The following is a 16,370-nucleotide window of genomic DNA, read 5'->3' as shown; positions in this document are numbered from 1 at the left end:
GAACGCACCTAAGACGGGGCCACAATCTAGCTGTCTCCCTATTGGCTGGTGAAACACACTAGTTTAAGCGCAGGGCGGGACATCGTTCAGTCTGAGCAGACACCTCAACCTGAGAGGACGTGCGTGTTCTGAGTCCGAGCACAAAAGTTTTGAGAGCGCAGAGTTGAGATCTGAGCGCGTAGACTTTAGATTTGAGCGAGCACAGGACATATTTGAGTGCGAGCGAAATGTTTGTGTCCAAGCAGAAGAAATGTGAGCACAAGCATGTGATTTTTAAGTGCACGCATACATTTTGAAAGAAAGCAGCAGAAATCTGAGTGCGAGCGCAAAATGTGAGCATGAGGAGAACAAATCTGAGCATGAGAAAGACAAATTATGCTCTCAAACTGAAAATCTACGCTCTTGAATAAAGATAGGATAATTCTTCCATACTTCTCCGGCATAATTTCACCTAGAGACTCCATTTGAACTTTAAACAGTAGACACAAGTCTTGTGTATCGGTGTATTAATCCACGTTTCGATAGGTCATATAGTTTTTTATCAATCCCTGTTCAATGACCATGATCATTTTTGGAGAAATTCTGAGATTATAATGGGTGTGTATTGCACGGAATGTTCGTGTCACAGTGTGTGATGTCATCACCAGAGTGTAGAGGGAGAGGTAAAACTGTCAAAAAATAAATTTGAAAACTGCGCTCCAGGCCGCAAATTCCACTCTACAAAAATAATTTATACATAGAAATATAGGAAAATTAGTCTTCTCCCTCACAATCCTCTGGTAAAGCTGTCAGAGTTATAGTTTGGGCGTACGACGCAAAGATGATCCACCAACACCACCAACAGCCTCATTGGCTCCCATATTAAAAACGCAGGGAGATTTCAGAAGAAGGGACATGTCACTGTTTTTTTAGATCGCTCTAACAAAGCTATTTTTTAATTTTTATTTTAAAAAAACATATGTAGACGTTCAGGAAGAACTCGGGACGCTCAAAGTGAAGTCGGATCAATGATAGGTATTATGGTTTTGCCAAAAATGCTTTCTGTTCGAGGCCAGAAATTCCAGTCTGTCCACCTCTGCTGTCACTGAGCCGGAACAGGTGTCAGTTAATTATGTTGATTGCTTTGATCTTTGATGTGATTACAGTTACAGATACTCACACACACGCGCGCGCGTAAGTGCACACACTCCTCACACATGCATACATATACTTCAAACACGCACGCACGCACGTACGTACGCACGCACGCACGCACGCACGCACACGCACACGCACACACACACACACACAGAGCACGCACGCACACACACACACACACACACACACACAGAGCACGCACACACACACACACACATTACGGACCTGGTCTCACAGGAATCCATGGAATAGCCACGGAATCACTCAAATTGCCGTGAAACTGACACATTCTCACCAGAATACTTCTCCTTTCTTAGAAAACATGAATGATGTAATTAGCGCCAAGATAGAATGAGGAACCAAGAAACAATCTTCACACATTAAACTTCCTCTATTGACGCCCAAGACGTCTTCTACTGTTAACATTAAACTGTGTTCATTTTAAGAAGCAGCTGGTCAGAGACTTTGACAGTTGAGAGCGAGACACCAAGAGAGAAGCACGATGGCTGAATTCAGATGGATTATAATGTCTTCATTTGTGATGCTGCTGTTCAGCTTTAGAGGTAAGAACACAAGTTTAGTTAGTAACGTGGTGAGTTTAGTGAACTCTTGGAGCCAAAGATGAGACACAGTGCTGCTTCTGGTGCTTTAATGTCTATTTCATGTCTTTAATGTGTATGAATGGTGCTATACAACTAAATCTGACTTGAAACCAAAGAAACACAAACTTATCTCAAACTATCATCACACTACTTATGAACATAACAGACAAATTCCTATTTTAGTTTATCTTTTATATTTTCTCAACAGAAGCAGCTGGGAAATATTCCTATGTCGCTGTCAGAGTTGGAGATGAAGCTACTTTGCCTTGTGACGATGTGGAACATGATCAGAAGAAGTGTGACAAAGTTACCTGGTTGTTCAGAGTTGATTCAAAGACAGTCACACTGTTTGATGGTGGACAGATTCACAAAGATGCTGCAACTAAATCAGACAGACTGAGTGTTACAGAACAATGTTCTCTGGTTATAAAGAATGTCACAGTGGAGGATGGTGGTCGTCATTACACCTGCAGAAAGATCGGATCAGAACGAGATGATGATGATGTTTACCTCTCTGTTGTCAGCAGTGAGTATTTAAGTCATAAAGTTTAACTGTCTTGTTAGAACAAAATACTGAAATATTACAATAATTCTGATTCCAGTGATGAAGTTAATTTTACTCTTGTTGTCTTTCTCTCACAATATCTCCATCTTCACCAGTCACTGAAGAGAAGAACACTAGTACAGTCAGCTTGTTGTGTTCTGTGACTAGTGTGTGTTTCCACTCAGTGAAGTGGCTGCATGAGGGAAATGATGTCACAGACAGAGAGACACCACAGGATTACTGTTCAGCCAGAGCGACATTTACAACATCAGACTTCAATCAGTCAAAGAACGACTTGAAATGTGAAGTGACAGATGATATCAGTAGAAAGGTGTCTCTGTTCCCCTTCAGCCCTCCTCAGTCCTCAGGTGAGAAACCAGGTGAGAATATGATGAGCTGTTTAAACTCACTTCAAACTGATGTGGATGATTGTTGCATCTGTTGCTTATTGTTTTTGTATTCCATAAGGTGACGAGGCCGCAACAACAACAACAACAACAACATTCAGCACAACAGAAGAGACAAACAACAACGATGGAAAAAAACAACAACAAGGTAGAGAGTGAACAGAACAGAATTATATGTTCATATTTTTAAGAGCAAACTTGAGACTTATCTTTTAATTTGGCTTTTACTTGAACCCTTTTTAGAGATTTTTCTGCTCATCTTAGTGTTATAACATCTTCTCTTTTATTTATTTATTTGCTACTATTTATTAGTCTATATATATATAATTATTTATTAATTGTTTTATCTTTTTTATGTATTTTTAAAAACTTTTTATTTTGTGTGCTTGCTTGCAAAAGCACACTAACTACTATTCACCGTGTCTATTTTTATTTTGTGTGCTTGCTTGCAAAAGCACACTAACTACTATTCACCGGGACTATTTTTATTATTCTTCCGTTTCTTCCGTGTCATTTTTCGGTCGACTACTCCTCCCAGAGTTTTGGCCCCACATACACAAAAAAGGTATCAAACCGACCGGCTCGCTCATGACAAGTGTGCTATGACTTTTCTAAGGGTTTCGACATACAGTTTTCAAATTATTGGGCAAAAACACGTCAAAAAATCCCCCCAATGTAACCCTATGGAGAGTCTAGAGTGGTGATGTCATCAAACAGAGTGTAGAGGGAGAGAAAGAATTGTCCAGAAATAAATTTGTAAACTGCGCTCCAGGCCGCAAATTTCACTCTACAGAAATAATTTATACATAGAAACGTAGGAAAATTTGTGCTCTCACTCACAATCCTCTGGTAAAGCTGTCAGAGTTATAGTTTGGGCGCAGGACGCACAGATGCACAGACAAAACGAACCAACAGCCTCATTGGCTCCCATATTAAAAATCCAGCATGAAATCAGAAAAAAAGGGGTTGTAAGAGGTTTCTTAATTCACTCTAATGAAGGCATTTTTTCGTTTTTCTTAAAAAAAAATATATGTAGACGTTGAGGAAGAACTCAGGACGCTCAAAGTGAAGTCGGATCAATGATAGGTATTATGGTTTTGCCAAAAATGCTTTCTGTTCAAGGCCAGAATTTTCAGTTTGTCCACCTCTGTCTGCGGAACTGTCCCCAACAGCAGTTAATTTCAGTTGATTGCTCTGCTCTTATTGGTCGACTCCACCTGGCCACCTGGTTGCTTAGCTACCAAAGCCCCCCCCTCCCCCCTCCCCCCTCCCTCCTCCAACACAGACATTCTAACTGATAACTGTCAGTTTACTCTAAGTGAACAGACATGGTGTTTCTTCATAAAGCATGAGACCTTATAACTTGACCATACATTGTCCAATCTTCCTCAAACTTACCAAGCATGATGATGGTTCATCACTGACCACTTATACATAACAATGTTTCATAAATTCCCGCCCTTTTTGATTAGCCACGCCCCCTTTCATAACTAATGAACCGTTTGTCCTATAGTCTTGTATGAGGTGTCTGTGAACTCAGGACAGAGTCCCTGTTTGACTGTTGATTCAAGCCACGGCCTCTTTGAGTGACCACGCCCCCTTTTACTAACTTGTGAACCGTTTGTCCTACAGACATGTATGAGGTGTCTGTGAACTCAGGACAGAGTCCCTGTTTAACTGCTGATTCAAGCCACGGCCTCTTTGAGTGACCACGCCCCCTTTTACTAACTTGTGAACCGTTTGTCCTACAGACATGTATGAGGTGTCTGTGAACTCAGGACAGAGTCCCTGTTTGACTGTTGATTTGAGCCACGAGAATGACGGTCCAGAGGCAAGCACACAATCAAAATTTCTTTAGAAATTTTCTAGTTATTCTTCCGTTTCTTCCGTGTTGTTTTTCCGTCGACTACTCCTCCCAGAGTTTTGGTCGCACATACACAAAAAAGGTATCAAATCGACCGGCTCGCCCATGACCAGTGTGCTATGACTTTTATAAGGGTTCCGACAAACGGTTTTCAAATTATTGGGCAAAAACACGTCAAAAAATCCCCCCAATGTAACCCTATGGAGAGTCTAGAGTGGTGATGTCATCAAACAGAGTGTAGAGGGAGAGAAGCAATTGTCAAAAAATAAATTTGAAAACTGCGCTCCAGGCCGCAAATTTCACTCTACAGAAATAATTTATACATAGAAACGTAGGAAAATTTGTCCTCTCACTCACAATCCTCTGGTAAAGCTGTCAGAGTTATAGTTTGGGCGTAAGACGCAGAAATGCAACACCAACACGCACAAACTGCCTCATTGGCTCCCATATTAAAAACGCATGATGATATCTCAAAAAAGGAGTTGTAAGAGTTTTTTTAATTCGCTCTAACAAAGCTTTTTTTTCATTTTTCTTAAAAAAAAAAAATATGTAGACGTTGACGAAGAACTCAGGACGCTCAAAGTGAAGTCGGATCAATGATAGGTATTATGGTTTTGCCAAAAATGCTTTTTGTTCGAGGCCAGAATTTTCAGTTTGTCCACCTCTGTCTGCGGAACTGTGTCCAACAGCAGTTAATTTCAGTTGATTGCTCTGCTCTTATTGGTCGACTCCACCTGGCCACGTGGTTGCTTAGCTACCAAAGCCTCCCCCCCCCCCCTCCCTCCTCCAACACAGACATTCTAACTGATAACTGTCAGTTTACTCTAAGTAAACAGACATGGTGTTTCTTCATAAAACATGAGACCTTATAACTTGACCATACATTGTCCAATCTTCCTCAAACTTGCCAAGCATGATGATGGTACATCACTGACCACTTAAACATAACAATGTTTCATAAATTCCCGCCCTTTTTGATTAGCCACGCCCCCTTTCATAACCGTTTCTCCTACATACTTGTATGAGGTGTCTGTGAACTCAGGACAGAGTCCCTGTTTAACTGCTGATTCAAGCCACGCCCCCTTTGAGGGACCACGCCCCCTTTTACTAACTTGTGAACCGTTTGTCCTACAGACTTGTATGAGGTGTCTGTGAACTCAGGACAGAGTCCCTGTTTGACTGTTGATTTGAGCCACGAGAATGATGGTCCAGAGGCAAGCACACAATCAAAATTTCTTTAGAAATTTTCTAGTTGTTATTATTATTTACTTTCATTTTTTTGAATCTTATTTTCTTCTTATCTTATTTTTTTTTTTTAAAAGTCTGATTGATTAATTGATTGATTGATGTATGGAAAGAAAACACTTTTGTCACTTTCAGAGACACGGAGAGCACAAGAACACGCTAACAAATGTGTGATGATGATGAAACCTGCGACTATATTTAACATTTCTAACTTCTCTCTCCAGGCTGGTGGAGGATCATCATCTATGTGCTGCTGTGTTTAGCAGCTCTCATCATAACTGTTGTTGCAGTCAACATGTGGACAAGAACTAAAGGTGACAACGTTCACAGAAGACACTTTTAAAAACAGGAAGTTTGAATTCACCTGGATTTTTATGCTGGAAGCTAAAGTTGACTCTTTTATTTTGTCTTTTCAGGGAACAGAGCACAGATGGGAGAAAACAATGTGAGTTTAAACAACAAATTATGACTTTTGTCAGTGTAATATTTGTTTTCATGCAGAATCTGAAGTGTGTTGTTTTTGTTTTTCACAGCAGCGTAATGATGAAGATGAAGATGAAGGTACGGTGCACTAGGACAACGTTGGAGAGCCTTCTGCCTCCATCAGACTCCACTGATCAACAACATCAACTCAGCACAGAGTCCACTGCTGGTAGATATCAGCTCAACATATGTAGGAAACAGAAATAATGAAATATTGTCTTTCTTGTTCCACTGTATTAGTTTTTAACTTTGAGCCAGACAAAGACACTCAGGTTCTGATCTGACATTAAGAGACGCCCCCTGTTGGTGAAACTTACGTAGTTTACGTCATTGTTTAACTCTCAGCTTACCATAAATATTAAGTCAAGTCAAGTCAAAGTTTAATTATAGACATTTAAAAACAACCTCAGTTGACCAAAGTGCTGTACAGTTATTAAAATACAATAAAAATCATACACAAATATAGTTATAAATAAAAAACAATGAAAACTATTAAATACTAACAACAGTAAAACAATAAAATATTAATAAAAACTCAATCTAAAAACAGAGTTAGAGATAGAAAAGAAAAATAAAAGCGTGAAAAAGTTAAAGAAAGCCAAGGATTCTTGCCTCGCTGGGACTGAACGCCAAGGAGAATAAATAAAAGGTTTTTAATAATGTTTTAAAGTGCTCAACAGACTGGTTGACACAGAGATTTAAGGCTACCAATGGAGCTGTCATAGCCATCTAAAAGATTTTGTTGGCCATATAAAATGATCTCAGTCTTGTTTTTATTAATTGAGAGGAAGTTTGCTTCCATCCATGACTGGGTGTCTTTCAGGCAGTCTAATAAGACCTGCACATATATTAGTACATCGTCTGCATAGCAATGAAATGAGACGTTATACTTTTGAAATATGGATCCAAATGGCAACATGTAAATAGAAAAGAGGAGGGGGCCCCAAAATAGAACCCTGAGGCACCCCACAGCTCAGGGGGGAAGGGTCTGGAACCAGACTGGAGCTTCTCAGAGACGCCATTAAGATCAATAAAAGACTGCAGCTGTTCATTGACCACCTTCTCCAAAACCTTAGAAAGAAAAGGAAGTTTAGAGATGGGCCTAAAATGAGATAAAACTGAGGGATCTAGATGATGTTTCTTGAGGAGGGGCTGGACCACAGCATGTTTAAAGGCAGCTGGGACACATCCAGACATCAGAGATGAATGAATCAGATCCGTAACACAAGGAGGGCCCAATAACATTAAAACATCCTTCAAGAGACGGGGAGGGATGCTGTCAAGAGGACAATAAGAAGGCCTGAGACGCTTCATACTTCTTGTCCTCACTGTATATATCTCATCTATAGTCTATACACAGTATTCATATCATGCAGTTTATTCTCTATAGCAGCTATTCTCAACCTTGGGGTCGGGACCCCAGTTGGGGTCGCGAGATGATTTCTGGGGGTCGCCAAATTATTTTGGAAGCCAGCTCTGTCTCCACTGTGTTAAAGTGTTCATGTGTTTTAGTCTTTTTGTGTCTTTTTTTGGTAATTTTGACCTTTTTTTGGTAGTTTTGTGTATTTTTTTTGTCAATTTGTCTTTTTTGTGATTTTGTGTCTTTTTTTGTCCTTTCTTGTCTTTTTTTGTGATTTTGTGTCTTTTTTTGTCCTTTCTTGTCTTTTTTTGTCATTTTGTGTCTTTTTTTGGCATTGTGTGTCTTTTTTGGTAATTTTGTGTCTTTTTTTGTCATTTTGTGTCTTTTTTTTGTCATTTTGTGTCTTTTTCATCATTTTGTGGTGAATTTGTGTCTTTTTTTGTCATTTTGTGTCTTTTTTGGTCAATTTGTGTCTTTTGTCATTTTGTGTCTTTTTTTCGGTCATTTTGTGTCATTATGAGCATATCTTGTACTCACACCTGTTTGATATATTTTATACTTATACCTGCACTGCCTGCTGTAACTGCTGCACATGTTCATGCTGTTTATATCTTGGTGTGTTCATATCCACCACCTACTGTTATATAATACTATATGTACATTACTCTGAATGTTGCTAGTTGTTGCACTGAAAAATAAAGTTGAATTGAACCAACAATCTAAAGTGGATTCCTGTTGCTTTTAGTCTCAGATTTACTGGTTCTCTTTAAAGCTGCAGCAGACTTACTTCATTATTTTAGGGAATTATTTGATATACATAGTAATACTTCTTGTTAATATTGTTTATATCTGATCAAGCATGAAGGTGAACATGTAAAGTGCTCTACATACAAACATTTTATGTTTACAGAAAAACAGAAGGCTGTATCCTGATATCTATGTTCTATTTTTAATCTTCACCATCACACTAAATGCCTAACTGAACCCTAACCACCTCACCTGAACCTAATTATAACCTGCACCTTAAAACCAAGTCTGAACCCTCAAACAGGCCTCAGGACAAAAAATGTCCTCGCTTTGTCCTTTAAAGCCCTGGTCCTCATATGACGGAAAGACCTGAATACACAAACACACATGCGTTTACTTCTATCTTTGTGAGGACACTTCATGAACACAATGCATCTGTAGCCACGAACCAAAACACACACACACACACACACACACACACACACACTGCTGCTGCAGCCTGAGAGATGAGCAGCAGGGTTAAGGAAGATATTTGAAAAAGGAAGATGGAACAGTTTTTTTAGATCGCTCTAACAAAGCTATTTTTTAAAAATCCTACGTAGACGTTCAGGAAGAACTCAGGACGCTCAAAGTGAAGTCGGATCAATGATAGGTATTATGGTTTTGCCAAAAATGCTTTCTGTTCGAGGCCAGAAATTCCACCTGTCAATGTTCCGGGACATCAGGTGTCAGTTAATTCTGTTGATTGCTTTGATCTTTGATGTGATTACAGTTACAGATACACACACACACGTGCGTAAGCACGCACACACAAACATGCATACACATGCTTCAAACACACACACACACACACACACACACACACACACACACACATTTTGAGGTTAAAGGGCATAGTTATAAATCTCTGAAGAATCTCATCATAGTGTACACACACCGGCAGTAGGCCCCGTGGCCCTTTCAGAATTTCCCCAGAGGAAATTTTTTAGTTATCATTATCATGTAACCTTTAACCCTTAAAACAAAGTCTGAAATCTCAAAAAAACATTTAAGGAAGTGTTGTGGTCCTCACTATGTAGGAAGTACAACACCACACATACACACACACACACACACACACACAGTTGTCACTCAGTGATGTGTGTGCATGTGTCCAGTGTCAGACTGAGAGGTATCACCAACGTGTCATTAATGTCGTGCTGATGTGAAGCTGACACACTGACAGAAAACACACGCACACACACACACACACACACAAACACACACACACACACAGCACACACACACACACACACACACACACACACATTACGGACCTGGTCTCACAGGAATCCGTGGAATAGCCACGGAATCACTCAAATTTCCGTGAAACTGACACATTCTCACCAGAATACTTCTCCTTTCTTAGAAAACATGAATGATGTAATTAGTGCCAAGATAGAATGAGGAACCAAGAAACAATCTTCACACATTAAACTTCCTCTATTGACGCCCAAGACGTCTTCTACTGTTAACATTAAACTGTGTTCATTTTAAGAAGCAGCTGGTCAGAGACTTTGACAGTTGAGAGCGAGACACCAAGAGAGAAGCACGATGGCTGAATTCAGATGGATTATAATGTCTTCATTTGTGATGCTGCTGTTCAGCTTTAGAGGTAAGAACACAAGTTTAGTTAGTAACGTGGTGAGTTTAGTGAACTCTTGGAGCCAAAGATGAGACACAGTGCTGCTTCTGGTGCTTTAATGTCTATTTAATGTCTTTAATGTGTATGAATGGTGCTATACAACTAAATCTGCCTTGAAACCAAAGAAAAACAAACTTATCTCAAACTATCATCACACTACTTATGAACATAACAGACAAATTACTATTTTAGTTAATTTTTTATATTTTGTCAACAGAAGCAGCTGGGAAATCTTCCTATGTCGCTGTCAGAGTTGGACATGAAGCTACTTTGCCTTTTGACAATGTGGAACATGATCAGAAGAAGTGTGACAAAGTTACCTGGAAGTTCACTGATTTAATGAAGACAGTCACACTGTTTGATGGTGGACAGATTCACAAAGAGGCTGCAACTGAATCAGACAGACTGAATGTTACAGAACAATGTTCTCTGGTTATAAAGAATGTCACAGTGGAGGATGTTGGTCATTATTACACCTGCAGAAAGAACGGATCAGGACAAGAAGATGATCATGTTTTCCTCTCTGTTGTCAGCAGTGAGTATTTAAGTCATAAAGTTTAACTGTCTTGTTAGAACAAAATACTGAAATATTACAATGATTCTGATTCCAGTGATGAAGTTAATTTTACTCTTGTTGTCTTTCTCTCACAATATCTCCATCTTCACCAGTCACTGAACAGGAGAACACTGATACAGTCAGCTTGTTGTGTTCTGTGACTAGTTGGTCGTGTTACCGCTCAGTGAAGTGGCTGCATGAGGGAAATGATGTCACAGACAGAGTGACATCACAGGATTACTGTTCATTTAGAGCGACATTTACAACATCTGACTTCAATCAGAAGTCAAAGAACGACTCATTGAAATGTGAAGTGACAGATGATATCAGTGGAAAGGTGTATCTGTTCCCCTTCAGCCCTCCTCAGTCCTCAGGTGAGAAACCAGGTGAGAATATGATGAGCTGTTTAAACTCACTTCAAACTGATGTGGATGATTGTTGCATTTGTTGCTTATTGTTTTTGTATTCCATAAGGTGACGAGGCCGCAACAACAACAACAACATTCAGCACAACAGAAGAGACAAACAACAACGATGGAAAAAAACAACAACAAGGTAGAGAGTGAACAGAACAGAATTATATGTTCATAGACTGTTCATATTTTTAAGAGCAAACTTGAGACTTATCTTTTAATTTGGCTTTTACTTGAACCCTTTTTAGAGATTTTTCTGCTCATCTTAGTGTTATAACATCTTCTCTTTTATTTATTTATTTGCTACTATTTATTAGTCTATATATATATAATTATTTATTAATTGTTTTATCTTTTTTATGTATTTTTAAAAACTTTTTATTGTTATTATTATTTACTTTCATTTTTTTTAATCTTATTTTCTTCTTATCTTATTTTTTTTTTAAAAAGTCTGATTGATTAATTGATTGATTGATGTATGGAAAGAAAACACTTTTGTCACTTTCAGAGACACGGAGAGCACAAGAACACGCTAACAAATGTGTGATGATGATGAAACCTGCGACTATATTGAACATTTCTAACTTCTCTCTCCAGGCTGGTGGAGGATCATCTATGTGCTGCTGGGTTTAGCAGCTCTCATCATAACTGTTGTTGCAGTCTACATGTGGACAAGAACTAAAGGTGACAACGTTCACAGAAGACACTTTTAAAAACAGGAAGTTTGAATTCACCTGGATTTTTATGCTGGAAGCTAAAGTTGACTCTTTTATTTTGTCTTTTCAGGGAACAGAGCACAGATGGGAGAAAACAATGTGAGTTTAAACAACAAATTATGACTTTTTTCAGTGTAATATTTGTTTTCATGCAGAATCTGAAGTGTGTTGTTTTTGTTTTTCACAGCAGCGTAATGATGAAGATGAAGATGAAGGTACGGTGCACTAGGACAACGTTGGAGAGCCTTCTGCCTCCATCAGACTCCACTGATCAACAACATCAACTCAGCACAGAGTCCACTGCTGGTAGATATCAGCTCAACATATGTAGGAAACAGAAATGATGAAATATTGTCTTGCTTGTTCCTCTGTATTAGTTTTTAACTTTGAGCCAGACAAAGACACTCAGGTTCTGATCTGACATTAAGAGACGCCCCCTGTTGGTGAAACTTAGTTTACGTCATTGTTTAACTCTCACCTACCCATAAATATTAAGTCAAGTCAAGTCAAAGTTTAATTATAGACATTTAAAAACAACCTCAGTTGACCAAAGTGCTGTACAGTTATTAAAATACAATAAAAATCATACACAAATATAGTTATAAATAAAAAACAATGAAAACTATTAAATACTAACAACAGTAAAACAATAAAATATTAATAAAAACTCAATCTAAAAACAGAGTTAGAGATAGAAAAGAAAAATAAAAGGGTAAAAAAGTTAAAGAAAGCCAAGGATTCTTGCCTCGCTGGGACTGAACGCCAAGGAGAATAAAAAAAAGGTTTTTAATAATGTTTTAAAGTGCTCAACAGACTGGTTGACACAGAGATTTAAGGCTACCAATGGAGCTGTCATAGCCATCTAAAAGATTTTGTTGGCCAAATAAAATGACCTCAGTCTTGTTTTTATTAATTGAGAGGAAGTTTGCTTCCATCCATGACTGGGTGTCTTTCAGGCAGTCTAATAAGACCTGCACATATATTAGTACATCGTCTGCATAGCAATGAAGTGAGACGTTATGCTTTTGAAATATGGATCCAAATGGCAACATGTAAATAGAAAAGAGGAGGGGGCCCCAAAATAGAACCCTGAGGCACCCCACAGCTCAGGGGGGAAGGGTCTGAAACCAGACTGGAGCTTCTCAGAGACGCCATTAAGATCAATAAAAGACTGCAGCTGTTCATTGACCACCTTCTCCAAAACCTTAGAAAGAAAAGGAAGTTTAGAGATGGGCCTAAAATGAGATAAAACTGAGGGATCTAGATGATGTTTCTTGAGGAGGGGCTGGACCACAGCATGTTTAAAGGCAGCTGGGACACATCCAGACATCAGAGATGAATGAATCAGATCCGTAACACAAGGAGGGCCCAATAACATTAAAACATCCTTCAAGAGACGGGGAGGGATGCTGTCAAGAGGACAATAAGAAGGCCTGAGACGCTTCATACTTCTTGTCCTCACTGTATATATCTGATCTATAGTCTATACACAGTATTCATATCATGCAGTTTATTCTCTATAGCAGCTATTCTCAACCTGATTTCTGAGATGATTTCTGGGGGTCGCCAAATTATTTTGGAAGCCAGCTCTGTCTCCACTGTGTTAAAGTGTTCATGTGTTTTAGTCTTTTTGTGTCTTTTTTTGGTAATTTTGACCTTTTTTTGGTAGTTTTGTGTATTTTTTTTGTCAATTTGTGTCTTTTTTGTGATTTTGTGTCTTTTTTTTGTCCTTTCTTGTCTTTTTTTTGTGATTTTGTGTCTTTTTTGTGATTTTGTGTCTTTTTTTGTCCTTTCTTGTCTTTTTTTGTCATTTTGTGTCTTTTTTTGTCATTGTGTGTCTTTTTTGGTAATTTTGTGTCTTTTTTTTGTCATTTTTTGTCATTTTGTGTCTTTTTTGTCATTTTGTGTCTTTTTCATCATTATGTGGTGAATTTGTGTCTTTTTTTGTCATTTTGTGTCTTTTTTGGTCAATTTGTGTCTTTTGTCATTTTGTGTCTTTTTTTCGGTCATTTTGTGTCTTTTTTTTGTCATTTGGTGTCTTTTTTGGGTGATCTGAACTGTGCGTGTGAGATTGTGTTCAGTGAGTGGGGGTCGCGGACAACATGCATGTTAATTGGGGGTCACGACTCAAAAAGGTTGAGAACTACTGCTCTATATAATGTGTCATTATGAGCATATCTTGTTCTCACACCTGTTTGATATATTTTATACTTATACCTGCACTGCCTGCTGTAACTGCTGCACATGTTCATGCTGTTTATATCTTGGTGTATTCATTTCCACCACCTGCTGTTATATAATAATATATGTACATTACTCTGCATGTTGCTAGTTGTTGCACTGAACAATAAAGTTGAATTGAACCAACAATCTAAAGTGGATTCCTGTTGCTTTTAGTCTCAGATTTACTGGTTCTCTTTAAAGCTGCAGCAGACTTACTTCATTATTTTAGGGAATTATTTGATATACATAGTAATACTTCTTGTTAATATTGTTTATAGCCGATCAAGCATGAAGGTGAACATGTAAAGTGCTCTACATACAAACATTTTATGTTTACAGAAAAACAGAAGGCTGTATCCTGATATCTATGTTCTATTTTTAATCTTCACCATCACACTAAATGCCTAACTGAACCCTAACCACCTCACCTAAACCTAATTATAACCTGCACCTTAAAACCAAGTCTGAACCCTCAAACAGGCCTTAGGAGACAAAATGTCCTCGCTTTGTCCTTTAAAGCCCTGGTCCTCATATGACGGAAAGACCTGAATACACAAACACACATGCGTTTACTTCTATCTTTGTGAGGACACTTCATGAACACAATGCATCTGTAGCCACGAACCAAAACACACACACACACACACACACACACACACACACACACACACACACACACACACTGCTGCTGCAGCCTGAGAGATGAGCAGCAGGGTTAAGGAAGATATTTGAAAAAGGAAGATGGAACAGTTTTTTTAGATCGCTCTAACAAAGCTATTTTCCATTTTTCTTTAAAAAAATCATATGTAGACGTTCAGGAAGAACTCAGGACGCTCAAAGTGAAGTCGGATCAATGATAGGTATTATGGTTTTGCCAAAAATGCTTTCTGTTCGAGGCCAGAAATTCCACCTGTCAATGTTCCGGGACATCAGGTGTCAGTTAATTCTGTTGATTGCTTTGATCTTTGATGTGATTACAGTTACAGATACACACACACACACATGTGCGTAAGCACGCACACACACACATGCATACACATGCTTCAAACACACACACACACACACACACACACACACACACACACATTTTGAGGTTAAAGGGCATAGTTATAAATCTCTGAAGAATCTCATCATAGTGTACACACACCGGCAGTAGCACCCGTGGCCCTTTCAGAATTTCCCCAGAGGAAATTTTTTAGTTATCATTATCATGTAACCTTTAACCCTTAAAACAAAGTCTGAAATCTCAAAAAAAACATTTAAGGAAGTGTTGTGGTCCTCACTATGTAGGAAGTACAACACCACACATACACACACACACACACACACACACACAGTTGTCACTCAGTGATGTCATTCATTCATTCACCTTTATTTAACCAGGCAGGTCATTAAGAACAAATTCTTATTTACAATGGCGGCCTGACAAGCGACAAGGGCCACTTGAGGGAAGGGGAGGTGGGCTAGGGAGTAAAACACAGTAAGGATCGTAAAAACGCAACAACAACAGTAACAACAATAACAGATAACAAAATATATAATTATATACACACACACATATATATAAAATTACAACAATAACACAGGCAGACAGACAGACGAACAGCAGTCAACAAAAGATGAAAAAATGGTGAGGTGGTATTACATGGTAGAAAAACAGTTGCAGGAGTCAGTGAGAATGTCTGAGAGAGCAGCTTTGAAGGCAGGGATGGAGATGAGCTGGTCCAGTTTGAGGGTTTTTTGCAGAGCGTTCCAGTCAACGGCAGCAGTCGATTGAAAGGATGCGAGACGAATGGAGGTGGAGGTTTTTGGTATTTTTAATTTGATGTAGAGTGAGGACCGGGTATTGTGTATGACAGACAAAGGGTGCAATAGGTGATGCAGATAGGGGGGTGCAAGACCAAGAAGGGTTTTGTAAATAAAAGTAAACCAGTGCATGTTTCGACGGGTGTGAAGTGAAGGCCAGTGGACCAGAGAGTATAGCGTGCAGTGATGTGTGTTGAAGGGAGCGTTTGTGGCAAACCGGATGGCGGAATGGTAGAGGGTGTCAAGTTTGGAAAGTGTACCTTTGCATGCAGACCTGTGTATGATGTCACCATAATCAATCATGGGGAGAATTGTCATTTTGATGAGGGTGAGTTTGGCAGAGGAGGTGAAGGTGAAACGGTTTCTGTAGAGGAACCCGAGTTTGGCCTTTACTCTGGATTGGATGTTTGAGATGTGGTTGGAAAAGGATAGTGTGCTGTCTAACCAAATGCCCAAGTACTTATAGACCGTGACCTGGTCCAGGGAAGTACCCTCGCTGGTGGTGATATTGAGGACGGGGGGGTTTAGCACCCTTACGACAGAACCACATGACCTTGGTTTTTGAGGTGTTTAGAGACAGTTT

This window comes from Centropristis striata, chromosome 9 (assembly GCF_030273125.1).
Source record: "Centropristis striata isolate RG_2023a ecotype Rhode Island chromosome 9, C.striata_1.0, whole genome shotgun sequence".
Classification (NCBI taxonomy): domain Eukaryota; kingdom Metazoa; phylum Chordata; class Actinopteri; order Perciformes; family Serranidae; genus Centropristis; species Centropristis striata.
The sequence above is the reverse complement of the archived record's forward strand: the minus strand, read 5'-3'. Positions refer to the sequence as shown.